The sequence below is a fragment of the Pleurodeles waltl genome, chromosome 6 (genome assembly GCF_031143425.1).
Source record: "Pleurodeles waltl isolate 20211129_DDA chromosome 6, aPleWal1.hap1.20221129, whole genome shotgun sequence".
Taxonomy (NCBI): Eukaryota; Metazoa; Chordata; class Amphibia; order Caudata; family Salamandridae; genus Pleurodeles; species Pleurodeles waltl.
The window spans coordinates 1679798661-1679814193 of NC_090445.1; the positions used below are offsets into that span (position 1 = coordinate 1679798661).

General features: G+C 42.0%; 1 protein-coding gene across 4 annotated transcripts in view; it reads right to left on the reverse strand.

The window, feature by feature from the left end:
* Nucleotides 1-15533, reverse strand: part of DENND1A (DENN domain containing 1A) — a 1115636-nt gene that overhangs the window by 771307 nt on the left and 328796 nt on the right. The window lies entirely within an intron of this gene.

Here is a 15533-nt window from a genome sequence, read left to right on the forward strand (position 1 = left end):
TGGGTCTGGCTTAACATTATACGCGAGGGGAAAAAGGTTCAAGTCCAGGCTCAGCTCAACATTCAGTGATTCGTGGCAAATCACTTAGGGCCTCATTACAAGTTTGGCAGGTGGGAGAGGATGCCCGCCAAACTTGCGTGTCCAGAAGACCGCCAGTCCGGTATTCCGCCCGCTGGACCTATTCTGAGTTTCACGCTAGGCCAGCAAGCAGAAACAGCGATTCTGGCCACTGGCCCAACGGGACACTACCCACAACATTGACGCTGGCTCGTAATAGAGCTGTCGGCAATGTTGCGGTGCGTCGGGTGCGAAAGCACCCATCGCACTTTTCCCTGCCTGTAAAACAGGCAGTGAAAAGCGCAACAGGCTTCTCATGGGGGCCCCTGCACTGCCCATGCCAAGTTCATGGGCAGTGCAGGGGCCCCCGGCACCCCGTCTCCGCCAGCCTTTGCATGGCAGTGGAACCGCCATGCAAAAACTGGTGGACACTGGGGTCATAATCCCCAGGGCAGCGCTTTTCATCATGGTTGTAATTTGGAAGCCGGACGGCCGCATAGGCGGAGGTCCAACCGACACCGTGAGTCTGGAGGTCCTAAAACCGCCAGACTCGTTGCAAGAGCCTTAATGTCCCGGTGCCTAAAAATAAGTGCAATGTCATCTGATGCTCATGTAAAGAGCTCTCATGCCCCGGGGAAAGTTTGTGCTATATAACACAGCAAAAAAAAAAAAATTAAAAGATTTCTTCATTCTCCGCGTTATCATCCAACCAATGAAGGTAAAATAAATACTAAGGGCCTCATTACGAGATTAACGGAGGAGATTACTCCATCACAAATGTGACGGATTTCCTGTCCGCCATATTACTAGGTCCATAGGATATAATGGAACTTGTAATATAGCGGACGGGATATCCGACACGTTTGTGATGGAGTAATCCCCTCCGCCAAACTCGTAATGAGGCCGTAAAACCTTTAAGCGTGCATCACATCATGCAACGCTGAATGAGTCCCTTGAAATAAAGAACTGCACTAATTGCATTGGAAAAAAAAACTTTGAATAGATTTAAGGAGAGAACTTGGAAAGTTAATTAAGAAGGATCATCTGCATTAAAAAAGGAAAAACAATTTGTCACTCTCAAGCCTGTTTTTTCTCGATTATCAGAAGTAAGGGCGGGGAGTGTCGTGGAACGGGGTGGGAAGTGTAGGGTGGAACAGAGGGAGGGATGTATCAGGTAAATGTCAGTGGTCAGTGGTCAGCCGCCTGACCACCGTGGACTCCCCGCCCCATGGTGAAAGTAGATCCATATGTAAACAACACTGCCGAGCTCTCAAGTTTTACAGGCACATGCGTGAGAAGCTCATTCAGTAAAATGTTAGGCTTTGTATTCTTGGATTTGTAATCCTAATTTGATAACGGATAAACTACAGATCCCAGAATACAATGCAAAAACATTGGACTGGGTAAGCAACTCGCACATGGACCTGGGAAGATTGAGAGCCCTACACCGGGCAGTCAGGGCTGGTTGAAGTTGAGCAGCAATCTTCTGCTGGTTTACATCCAAACCCGCCTACCCGTCGTCACGGTCTGGGGTACATGCAGCACTATTTTTCTTGTTAGTCAAAAGATTACAATTTATGAGAACAAAAAACGCCTTTCACTCCTTTCAGCCATTACAGTCAACTGAGTACAGTGCAAGTCAATGGTAAATCACCTCTTACCATTTTCCCCTGGCATGTTCGGTGAAGCTGAACATTGCAAGATACTAAATGCTCTAAGTGGTTCTTAAATGTTTGATTTCTGTAGACCCGCCCCCCCCCACATAATCATTACTGGAACCTGGGGGGACCCACTGAGTCATTACTGGATGCCAGGGGACCCAGTCTGAGCATTTTTGCTGATTGGAAGCTCAAAATAATGCACAAAAATACAGAAATATGCCTTCATCAAGCAGATACACAAGTAATGAAATTTGTTATTTAATGCACATGCAAATGTACAAAAAATAAATAAAAAATATACTTCTAATGGGAAGGTTGGAGCATTTCTAAATTCAATTAAGTCCCCTGGGTGTCCACATTGTCTTCTGTTTGGTGCACTTGGACTGCTCCCACAAATCAATCTGAGGGTGCCAACTTAATATGTAGCCTCTAATTACAAATTACTTCACAGAACGTTTTAAAATTTCCAATTTTACATTTTGCTTCTGTATTTATATACACTTTATTTATCAGTTAATATATTTCAATTTTCTAAGCAGTAGCGGACCCGCCCCCTCCGAGTAGGCTTCGAGGACCCCCAGGGGTCCCCGCACACAGGTTAGAACCACTGCTCTAACTTCTGCTTCAGGAGGTCTGCTTTAAACGCTTTTTGCATCAGTCAGTTCAAGTCCCCCTGCACCCCCTGGGCAAATATGCAGCTCTTAAGGCAAAGCACTGCCCTAGCCTGAGGGGTCATGTACTACTGGTGCCAAGAAGAACTTTTAGGCCAGTCAGCACACATAATACTCACAATAACCCTGGACCTGACTAGATACTGCATCGCAGATGTGAACTCTGCCAGCCCAACCAATCTTTATTTCTAGACTAAGCAATGCAACTACCATGTAACTCAATTTATGATTCTTGTAGGTAATGGACTCCTTACGCACCTTTCAGAGGAGCATGGTTTGCACAGTGTAGGGCTCTTACCAGTTTTACACAGTTTCACAGCTTACTCAGTTTGGAGATGGAGCTCATCCCTTTGAGAAGGCGAAGTCAGGTGATTGCCATACCCTCTCCTTGATGGTGGTTTCAAGGGCACATGGGCCACAGCGGTACTGCGCAGGGGAATCACAGGTGCAGCAGGGGATATGAGCCTCGCGCTCTTCGTCAGGGATGTAAGAAACAGGCAGTGCAATGGGAACTTCTCTCTTCTTTAGCATTGTGGGGCGTGCAGAATTTGTTAGAAGTGAATACTACATAATCCAAAAGGGTGAGTCTACATCCAGTACAATTTCAGTGTTGACCCGACCAACTGGCCACCCAAATCCAGATCTAGCCCCACGCTCCCAGGGGAAGCCAATCAGGTCAGAGTGCACTTTCCCCTCAGGTAGACCATAACATTGTGGCACGCGGCTTCAATGGAACGGTCCCTCTTGTATGTACTGGAAGTCCGACAACCTCTGACCAACAGGCACTCTTGCTAGTACCTCTCCAACAAAAGAAGGCACAGGATGGGCAGGTATCCCATTAGTTTCAAGAAGTGGTACATTCTGTGGCAATGTCCTTGGCCACAATCACTTCTGAAGTTTTTGTTCCTTTAAGGTTCAGGCTCACCTGGTGAAGTTGTCTAGGTCCAGGACCAGACAGAATAAAACGATGCAGCTCAGTTTAGTGGTTGTCATTTGAAAACCAGTTGCATGAACACTTCTTTAAGTTTCTACAGGGTGGTGTGAGGAAGAGGGTAGCAGTGCAGGGTGAATGCAGGAAGACTGCCACTGAGCATTATGGAGCACCCTATAACCTTATGGGCTATATGCATCCAGGGAAGGTCTTCAAAGTGGGTGCAATGCACCTCTTAAGTCCACAAGCAATATTATGCACACTCCATAAAATCAGTTGATCAGGAGGTCCAGTAAAGGCACGCTAAATTTACAGGGCAGGAGCTGCAAGAGAGTATTCCCACTAAATTGGGATGGTTAAGCAACAACTGCCTACCAACCATTAGAAGTGTCATGTTCAGGTCACCTCGAGTATACCCCTATCATACAACATGTCAAGTGAGGATTAGACAATGTCACGGAAAGCATCAGTCCAGGAGCTTGTGACATGGATCTCCAAACCAGAAAACTGCATGAAAATGGGGAGCAGGTTGTCATATGGACACCGAGCCAGGGCCATTCAGCACTGCAGCCTTCCTGTGTGCAGCTTCATAAGCAATCAATTAACTACAGGAGGATCCGAGGGCAGCAAGAGGAGATCAACATCTCCCACTTTTATATTAAGCTTTGTTTTATGTCATAATCCTTCACAAGTATGACATATTATGACATCTACAGGCTGCAAAATGTCTATACATAAGAAGACAATTCCAGATAAGTGAGACATCAAGCTTGCTTACAGGCACTTGGAGAGTGAGAGGAGGAGGGAATTGTAGGAGACCGAGTGTGCTTAGGTTCCAGAATCCAGTCCTGAAGAGTCCTCCATTTTTCAAAGATCAAGCAGTCTTCAGTTAACTATTTTCAGAATGGAAGGCTCCTGTTTGAGAGGGTGAGGGTAGTAACCAGACAAAAGTTCTATAAGAGCTGTGCTAATATTTGACAATAGTGTTATGAAGGTCCAAAAGGGGCCGTGTCCTGTAGACCTCTAGTGGTCTCATTGGCCTTTACCCCGGAAACCATCAAGCAGGATTTCTTCCACGAACAAATGATAATATTATGGCAGTAGGTGGACCAACAAGTACGTTTTCATTTTCCAAAGAAAGCCCTACCACTTCCTTTGATTTGATAGGAGGTTTTTTTCAGAACTTATGGACCACTGTTTTTCATTCCTACTGTACAGAGCAGCTGCAGACAGGGAAAAATGGCTGACGGCTTCAGAAGGCTTCTGTGACTTTGCTGTTGGAAAAAAAACAGTATTTTACCCGCATCACAACGAGGCAGGGTTACAGAGAGGTTGGTGAACAAGGCCATCGCCAACTTTTAGCAGATGTCTCTTTATGATCAATCTCTAACTGAGGCCCTTAAACTTTACAAAGTTTCAGTGGAGTTTGATTATCATGAGTAAACGTTTCCTTATAGCTAAGAACGTGAAGTTTGAATCAAAACTGTCCACAACTACAGTTGCCTCAAGAAAGGTTTCAGCCAGTAACTGCTTGCAGTAAGAACTCTCAGAAAAGCAGTGGGACGTAAAAATAAATGAAGGTCCAAGGACACCCAGTTACCAAGAACATAATACCACATTCCATCTGTATCGATTCAGTTGACCGCTTATGGGAAGGATTTACCAAATAGGAGTTTCTTGTGAACCTTGAATGGAAAACTGTGTCTCCTTAAATTTACAATTAGTGCCTAATAAAGGGGTTTTCTGTACCATCAATAGGTACAGAGAATTTCAATCTTATCAAGACCGTTCACATTCCAAGATTTGCCCCCCGTATCCAGGGACTCTGGCACTGTGGCCTATGACAGTCATGGTTAGGGTAATACAACCCCTTCATGCAGTGTCTTACCTGTCCAAACGAACGCAACGGAACATTAAGCCTAAGATTTCCCCTCCCACAACTCCCTCCAGCCCAATATTTCCACCTAAGAAACACCTGTCGCCTAGTTCAACGATGACTACAATAAAGTAAAGAAAAACACTCAGACTCTTGCGCATGAATGATTGATAAGAGAGTGACTAGAACAACAAAAGAGGGGGTAGGACAGAGTTTTACTAGAACTCTGGCCCCCAAATGATGTCTAATGTGCCAGTGTGCTGTCCATCCATGGCTCCCATGCTTTTAACCTTATGCTTTAAAGGACAGGACATAGCCCTCCAAACTAGACAGGGTCAAGCCTCTGCTGACAAGGTCACTAAACATAGAAGTTGGGGATCATAGGATATAAGGGCACCACCTTCTCCTCCCTCACAGCCAGTCAGAGTTGGGAAAGAAATGAAACTCTGCTGGATTGAAAGCACCTGTCACCCGCAGAATTTGTGTAGGACTGGTGAGACCTGCCTGCATCAGAAGGCAGGACTTCTGATCCTAGGACTAGAGTACCAGGATTGAGTAACACAAACCCCGGCTGGACTCTGAACTTTAGAAGAGGCGGGGGAGTCTGCGGTAGTTCAGTGGAAAGAAAATGGAGGTGTTCAAACCCAAGTCCAGTCCGAGGTTGTTTGTGGGCTGTGAGGGATCCACCCGATATCAGTCTCTGCCCCACTGTTTTTGGAGGGAGTGGGGGGTCAAAGCCTGATTGCAGAGATCCAGGAGTTCTCCAGGTCCTACATGTCACAAGTACCAGACAGCTGCATCGCTGCACCATCCAACTGCCAAAACGTTGTCCAAATGCTGAGCACCATGTCTTTAGCATAACAAGTTGGAATTTATTAATCATTAACCAGCCCTCAGCCAATTCTAAGCCATTTCCATGACCTATACCATCTTACTTCCCATTGTCGCATTGGGAGGAGAGGCTAGGAAGAGGGACCAGTAAAGTGGATGAAAGGGGCTAAAGGAGGTCAGCAAGCCCTCAGTTTTAAATACATATTTTATCCTTCCGATAACACGGCAGCATTATCAGGCGCTGCGGGACTTCGACTACGCGACTCTCACTTGCTTAGCCAAAACTTACGGGCGGCACAGGTAGGGTCTACTTAGACCTTGAAATTACTCCTGTCCCGAAATGTGGACACACCACTGGTTCCAGGATTGTTACACATGAATAATACTTGTTCCATATACAGATGGAACACACGTACAACTTTTTTGACCTCCAAGTCTCTGACTTAGCCTTACCTACTTGGAGTGTAAACAGAACAAGTTTAGCTTCGATCTCAGTTTTCTCGAGCCTTGAAAAAGTCCATGAGGACGAAACACGTGTTGGCTGTTTTTGTTACTCTTATATACCTGTTAATTCTGAGGGTTCAGACATTTGTTAAACTCGTATATATCTTTTCATCTGTGGATTTGAACATCCTAGAACTGCGATTCAACTACCGATCACAACGGATTAAAGTGTTTCACACAAAGCCACTCAACTATGGACTCTTTATTCTTTGGAGTGCCCTGATGCTCTTTCCCTACATATTTTAAATTAAATATACCTTGGGTGTCTATGGGAGACGTTGAGTCTACATTGAGTATGGAATGCAATTTTCACAGAGCTAGCTTGGTGTGCTCGTCTGCACCTGTCGATTACTTGTTCTGCACTCCAGTCTCATAAGCTAGGAAGCAACCAATACTAGATTCATCAGAGAATTTAGTGGTATGGGTTAGGGTAGCTGTGCCCCCTTCAAGGTGGCCCCGGTGCAGGTTGTGGTATCACTGATTATTGAAGAACTATTGAATGCTTCAGGCAAGTGGAATCTGACAAACTTTTGAGTAAGATAAGTTTTTCTCAAATTTATTGCTGGACAAAACAAATTTCAAACAAGTAAAGTTGTAGGAGGAAATGAAACCCAGATCTGGGAAATCAAAAATGCACCTCAAATGAAGATCAAAACCGCTCTTAATGAAAGATGCTTGAAATTTTTAAAAAGAAGATGACATAATTGGCAATATCACAGATCTGGAAGATAAACCAGTGGATCCTTCATAACACAGGAGTCAAAGAAACACAAAATATGAAAACAAAGTTTAATTGAAGACTGTTTCTCTATACCTCCTCTAAAACATAGGCTAAGTATAAACTATCATGGAGTTATCATCTACAGTAACATGTAATGAAAATTTGGGTGAAGCCACTATTACTTCTTTGCTCCACTTCAATAGTACAATAGTAACTACAGCACAGACAAATCATACAACAGGTACTGAACAAATATGAGACTCAGATTTCAAAACAGATTCAACTTTTGGATGACAAACCGTAATGGAAATTTGGAGTACACAAACTCTGATAAATGTTTCCAAAAAAGCGTTAGATAGATCCAATATCTTGATAGAACTAAACAAATATTTCACTGCAAACTTAATTAACTAGCACACATCAGTTCAGCGGATCACCATAAGCAATTAAAATGGAGTGACATTGACACTCTACCTGCTTTTCCAGTTTAGCTGCGATCAGGGATACCTTGACTAAAATCTCAGAATCATTGATAATTTAATCTGCTATACTCACTGAACAAACAGTTATTCTTAAAGATATGGCAATACGTGTTAACTGAATCTACCTGTCCTCAAAACAAATGCTGACTAAGCAAAATGGGTTGGAATTTAACTCCATAGTCATTATTAAGAATATAAACTTTTACTGACTTATTACAATTACTGCCTTCAAAGATAGGTGCTCAACTATTACAACAACCATCTATCGGAGATTAAGTTTCTCTTGATTTAAATCAGACAAGGGAAACAACAAATTGGAAGTGTTCTAAAGATATTTCAGAAACTGATACAAATAGTTTCCTATGACCAGCAGCTTCATGGGAGTGTCTTATTACACAAACATCTTCAATATTAATGAACAGTGATTGCAATTTATCAAATAATAAAACTATACTTCCAGAAATAGACAATCTGAAACTAATAGAATCATCAGATACAATCACCATACTTGACCGATCTAATAACACTGTTCTAAAAGATCTTAAAGAGGAAGAGGGGCTTGAAAAATATATAAGTAAACAAAGACTCAAGATACTGAGAAAACTAAACAGAAAAAGCTAAATCAAAAACCATGTTAGAAATTAATAAAAATACTGAGCAATTGTTCCTCATTTTTTAAGGGAGCATTGAACAAAGGGCTCATTCCAATAAAAAGAATGAGAAAGCTTCTAGTCACAAAGTTTCTCCAATCCCTAAGGCTGGAAATGATGAACCAATGGCCATCAGAGAAGATGAATCTAATTTGTTTCATGGTACATCAAATCAAACCATTTGTAATGTAACATCATTGGCTTGAGAAAACTAACAGGATTCAATGGGCAATGTAATACTTGAGTAAATAGCTAAAAGGATTAAGGAAATTGTCAATAATTTCAAAAATTACACTGGCAATCCCAGCAAGAGGTAGTAATTTAGATGGAAGGAAAATGATCCAAACACTTTAAATATGCCAGTGCAGCTGCATGACTCAAAGCAAATATATTAAGGCAATGTTCCCACAAAAATAACTCAAAATGTTGTCAAAGCAGCACTGGTTCCTCAATAACTAATAAGGGTGTATGCAATATTTTAGAACCTAATTTCATTATCCAAATTGATTTTATCCCGCAAAATCAGGCAAATATGATGTTCTGAACTGGCAAAATATACTGAAATTGCTATCTATTTTTGATGATTTAAAGGGAGTTACCTCTGAGGACTTATTAAGTGTAGAATTTAAAGTTGATCCATTAACACCTACATCAAGTAGGCCACATGAGATTGTGAACATAAATAGGTCTAAGGGAAATTATTTCTTACAATGGGGATAATACTTAAAATTGTAAATCAGGAGAAATATCCTTCAATTATAGAAATCTGGATTGTATCACATGAAAATTACTTTCAATGTTGCCTCGTGATAACTTGAAATACAAATTAGATACTGATATAGATATACAAAATGAAGTGGATAATTTACTATATAATAATAGGCAATGCAACTTTAACTGCAAGTTCTCAATCTGAAAGGGGCAGTATCACAAGATTTATGGCCAATATAAAAACAGACCTTACAAGCCTCCAACTGTATTTCTAATCAGCCAATTGCATCTAACAACTCATCATTAGGGTATTTAAAGATATACTCATAGAGCATGGATGGTATGAATAGACAGCTTAAAGCAAATGAAGGTGATATGCTCACTTTCTTAAATCAGTTTCAGATAATCTGTTTGCAGGAACCATGGAGAGACACAAATCTTTTTCTATTGAACTTTAGTGTGCTTGATAATCCTGCAATCAAATGTAACAGACGAAGACCAAGCAAGGCACTTGCAGCGTATAAAGGAATGATCTCAAGTTAGTAAACATGAAAATTATTCTGAAAAAAAAACTATTTTCTGGCTATTTCACTTAAACTGAACAGTAAAAACATACTTATTGTGGAGCATATGTATAATCCTTCCACTTCTTCTAAGGATAAACATCAAATCCATCTTTTTATATAAAATTTAGAATCCCTAATATATGCTACATCATCAGGCTTCTTGTATTAACAGGAGTCTTTTACTTATATGTATTAGCCGATAGCAAAAATACTAGGTTCAATGAGCAGGAAGAGTTTCAGCATTTTCCACATCAGGTTTTTAGTAAAAAAATAACATCTCTAACAGTGGGAAATATATCCACATTTCATTATGGAACTTGGGTTTTTGACAATTCAATGGAAAGTTCAGAAGTGATTAACCAGAAGAGCCCACATTCTTTCCAGCACCCAATAGTTCAATCATTAACATTTCACTGATTCGTGTGTCAAACATCCCTAAATATCTAGACTTCTAAATCATCTCAAGGACAGGAAGTGATTGTGATCCACAAAGTATATATTTAGGTTGGGAATTTAATTTGTTCAACAATGGTAAATTTGTTGAACAAGGGACGGAGAGAGCCCATAGAAGAATAATCTGGAATCATGACATTTCCATTTGCTTATCAACTATTTGGAAAGAAAATCATGTTCTAGAAGCAATGGTAGGTCTAGATTCTCAACAATGTGACTAAAACACTGAACTGCTATATGGGAAACATTGTTGGATATTATTTTTACCTCTACATCCACCGCCATAACCTCTACATATAAAAGGGTGCAAAAATATAATCCCATGGATTATTTGATACTCAAAGAAAAAAGTTCACTCAGGAAAAGAGCTGAGAGCTTTAAAGAAGTTAAATGGAAAATCGGAAATTATAAAATGACTACAATGTGCATAAAAAGAGAATTCATCAAATAAGTATAAAAAACAGTCAAATGGGGGTTAGCATTGCAGACAGCAATTAGAACTAGAAGCACCCATACATTTTGGTCATTAATATCTTATGGCCTGCAGTCATAGCCTTGAGTATCATATTTTACACGGCAAACGGAAAGTCTTTATTTCAAATGTATTTGAAGGGCCTGCAGTTCCAACAATGGCATCGGCTAAAGAAAAATATATTATTTCATCCAAGGGTGCTGAATTCTTAATAAAAAAGTCAGACTCTTGGGCTGCTGGTCCAAATGGCATTACGTATCCTATGATTAGATCAGACTAAAAAAAGTCAAGTTATATTCTTTCCTTACTATGCAATCAAACAATCGTCCATGGTCAAGTTTACCCGACCTGGAAAGGCTCCTGCATCCAGCCATCATATGAAAAGTGTCCAAAACCACTCAAGTAGCCACCATTTTATTGCCCTGCCCTATTTGCCATCAGGGGCCACTGGAGGCAAACTAAAAAAAAGTAATCAGTGCGGATTCAGATTTAACTGTTTGACCGTCCATAAAATATATGTTTTAACTACTATGGTGTCTCATTCATTAGAATCAAAAGAAGAAAATAGGTTTCTTTGTTATATGTATTTTTCCACAGCCTTTGACAAGGTCATCAGACATAAACTTTGGTCAAAAATATCTCTATGGAGCATGAATCATGCACTTTTATATTTACTGATAGAACTCCATATGAACACTTGGAAACAAGTTAAATTAATGAAAGGTCAAGCACTAACACCAGAACTCAATTCTTGTAGTGGCCTTAAATATCATATCATGGCAACCCTTTTGCTTGCTCCTTACACTGCCAACTTAACCCCAATTCTTAATCAAGATGATGGAGATCAAGCCAAATTTGGCAACAGAAGAATCTCACATCTAATATATGCTGACGATCATGTCCACTACCCTGATTGGTCTTCAAACGCTTGGGAGACTATACTTTATAAAATGGATTACCTAGAAGTTACAGTGACAACAAATGTCATATAGAAAGTTAAAATCAAGATTCATATGGCAATTGGTAAAGGAAATAGAGCAAGTCACATAATACACTTACTTGGACTAAACTTTGATTCAAAATGATATTGGTCTTTACATAAAGAACGGATTATGAATAGATTGATATTAACATCTGGCACAATTGCACGGTTTGCACTTTTATGTGGGGAAGGAACAATTGGCCCTCCAATCACTGTTCGAACTATGAATATTTGTCCAGTTCTTTTACACGGGGTGATATTTTTAAAGAAACTAATGACTGAGGCCTTAAACACCATCTTCATTCAAATAGTTTAGAAAACTTTCAGTTGTAGACCTTCAACACCACACATTCAAACTAGATTGGAATTTAGTCTCTGTTATTTAGCCTTTTAAATCAAATACATGTCATAAATGATTTATGTGACTGTAACAATGCACCTTTGTCCAGATACAAGGGCATTATTAGAGAAGACGTAAAATTACATCCAAGAATAAGAGTTGGAGCCATCAAGACACAGCTAAAGCTCTTACTAGAAAATGTCCACCTGCCATCAATAACTACCTTAGCGTTGCTTCCTAAGACAACCAGGAAGCTCTTAATTACAAGAAATCTGCAATCAGTATTGTATGAGCGAGATATGGGCACTGCAACTATATATAAGAATTTTAATTACACCTATAACACTTTTTAAACAGAAGACAACCCTATTTAAATTCTAAATTAGATCCTAGGCCTTTCTACGTTTTAGACTATTATACATTCCTCTTCTACAGTTTGAAGTTTCTTGGTCATACCATGTAGATAAGGACAGGCAATGTTGATTTTGTAATTTGTCCTTTGAAAACAAAGACCATTGGCCACTACTACAGGATTTGAGGATCAAGTGCATAAAACCCCTTTTTCAAGAAGCAGGCGCTTTACGACCACAAACAAAAAAATTGGATGAAAAACTAAATATCTTTCACTCATGGAGCTGTGTTCAAAGAGCCAGCTGAAATAAATCAGGCCAATGAAAGTTAATTTTACAGTTTTAAACACTGATATATGTATTTACTTATGAATTGTTTTTTTTGTTTGTTGACCACCAACATTTATGCCTTTTAATATATTTGTTGCTTATTTGCTTACTTATTATTTATTGTATTTTATTGTATAGATTTTTAATTTAAATCACACAATAGGTGTTTACTACCTATTAGAAATGGGGTTTCTGGTTGTCTAGAGTATGCACCTATGCCAGGCAGAACCCACCCACTCTAGTCAGGGCAAGGGAGTTACACATCCAAGATAACCCCTGCTCACCCCATTGGTAGCCTGGCACGAGCAGTCAGGCCTATCCCAGAGACAATGTGTAAAAGTGTGTGCACAACACACACAAAACACGTGACGCACTATCCCCATCACAACGGAAACACAGCACCAAGTTATATAAAAATAAACTGTATTGTACACAACATCATTAGACCAAACACAATATGTCAGTAATACTCCGTTACCCAAGCAGTTGTCAGAACGTTACACAGTACTGTTACTCTGCAGAATTCATTAGTAGTCACACATAACACACAGGTTACTCATTATTCTGCAAGATAAGCAGTAGTCAGGAAAAAAATTACTAAAGAAATGCGCTTGTCATAATAAGCATTGCTAAGAAGGTCAAGATATCATGATGAAGGCACATGGGGCAACATTATGCATGCACACAAGAGGGGGGAACATCCACCCTAGGGGTATGTCAGAATGAGCATTTTATCCACAGTGCAAAGGCATGATCCTAAAGGTACCGGTGCTTACGGCATATGCGGGCCAGTAAGCCTGGATTCAGGCATGGGGCACAGGAGCTCTTGTGCTCCTCGTACGGCATGCACGGGTGGGCCCTTGGCAGGACAGGGCGTCCGTTGAGGCCTCCTCCTGTCCTGCGTTACACTGTCCCTGACAACCAAGGCCCCCGCGATCCCCAGAAATCACCCTGGGGAAAGGGGGGAAATGGGTTGGGGAAGTGCCACAATTGGGGGGGCAGGTTGGGGAAGTGCCACAAGCAAGCCAGCATCTGCCTGTCACTAGGAGAGGCCTCTCTGGGTTTCTTCCCATGGTGGGAGTCCGACCAACAGCAGTCCACGACCTTGTGGCACACTTACAGTCTCCTGGAGCCCTCCGGCGGGTCATGTGGTGGAAGCCCTCCTGCGCCTCCTACCGCCGCACTAAGATGGTGCGGCACGGTCAGCTCTATGGCCCTTCTGCAGGGGAGCTGGCTTCCTTCTCCCTCAGCGGCACAGCCCTGCCAAGTGAACAAGAGGTGGATGCCTGCTTGTGCCCCGGGGGCACCACCAGGAGCGCTCCTGCTCCCAAATTCCTCCTTCTCGTGCCCCGGGGGAACATTAGACAGCATGCTTTTGATGCACTTTTCATTTTCACAAACACCTGGCTTGCTGCAGTGATTTCTGCACGCCAACAAGCACTTCTCCATGTGCAATGAATAAATCAAGGCCCACAAGGAAGTGCGTTCAAAGCTCTTGAAGCACAAACAACCGGCGCAGTCAGGGTGCTGCATTCATGGAAAGGAAAGTTATTTTCCAGGCGCTAGGTCATACAAAATGAAGCGCTCTTCATGTGCTTCTTTCAGGCAGTCACGGAGAGTCAGTGGCCACAGCACCCAGCCCATGAGGACACAAAGATGGAGCACTGGGCGGCAGAGCCCAGCAGCATCCCAGCACAAAGGGGATGCAGTCAGTGCCAGCTCCTCCTAGTGACCCAGCAGGTCACAGGTCAAAACAGCATCAGCAGTCCAAGTTGGTCCCTGTTGATTCCCTTCAGCAGCATTCTGTGTCCAGGTCCAAGTAGGTTTCTTGTCTGTGTTTATGGGGAGAAATCTCCAGTACTTATACTCAGTTTTACAAAGCACTTTCAACGAGGGGGAGAGGAGGTTCCAACCAGTTACAATTGGTTCTAGGAGTGTCCCCTCTCTCCTCCAGCACAGGTTCCAAACATCAGTTGGAGTAAATGAGCCCTTTGTGTGAGGCCAGAGGATAGTCTTTACAGATGCAAGTGTGCCCCGCCTCCCCTTCTCTCAGCCCAGGAAGACCATTAAAAATGCAGATGCACCTCTGCGACACCTCCACCCTTCCTGTGTACAGGCTGTCTGAAAAGTATACACAAAGCCCAGCTGTCACTCTGCCCAGACGTGGATTGGAGTCAAGCTGCAAAACACCAGAGTCATAAGCACAGAGCAATGCTCACTTTCTAGGAGTGGCATTTCTATAAAGGTAATAAAAGAATCCACCTACACCAGTAAGCAGGATTTCTCACTAACAATACAGCCACACCAAATATGCCCTTCGCTACCCCTCATACATCAGACAATACCCCCTAGACATAAGGCAGGACATTTCTGATCAATTCTATGAGAAGGAAGCACTTGCAGCTGTGAGAAACCAAATAGGCTGTTTGTCACTACCAGGACAGGCCACGCCACCAGGCACGTGTCCTGTCTTCTACATACATAGCACCCTGCCCATAGAGCTAGTTAGGGCCTACCTTAGTGGTGACTTACATTTAGTATAAGGGGAGTTCTGGGCCTGGCAAGTAGATTTAGATGCCAGGTTCCTGTGGCAGTAAATTGTGCATGTAGGCCCTGCGCTAGCAGGCCTGAGACAGGTTTGAAAGGATACTTGCGTGGGTGGTGCAAGCAGCGCTGCAGGCCCATCAGTAACATTTAACTTAGAGGCCCTGGGTATAGGGATACCACTGTACAAGGGAATTACAGGTAAATTAAATGTGCCAATCGGGTATGAGCCAATCACACCAAGTTTACAAGAGAGAGCACATGCACTTTAGCAATGCTTAGCAGTGATAAAATGACCAGCGTCATAACGTCAGCCAAAAGGGGTAAGAAAACTTAGGAGGAGAAGGCAAAAAGTTGGGGGAATGACCCCGTAGAAAGGGCCAGGTCCAACACTACCTATC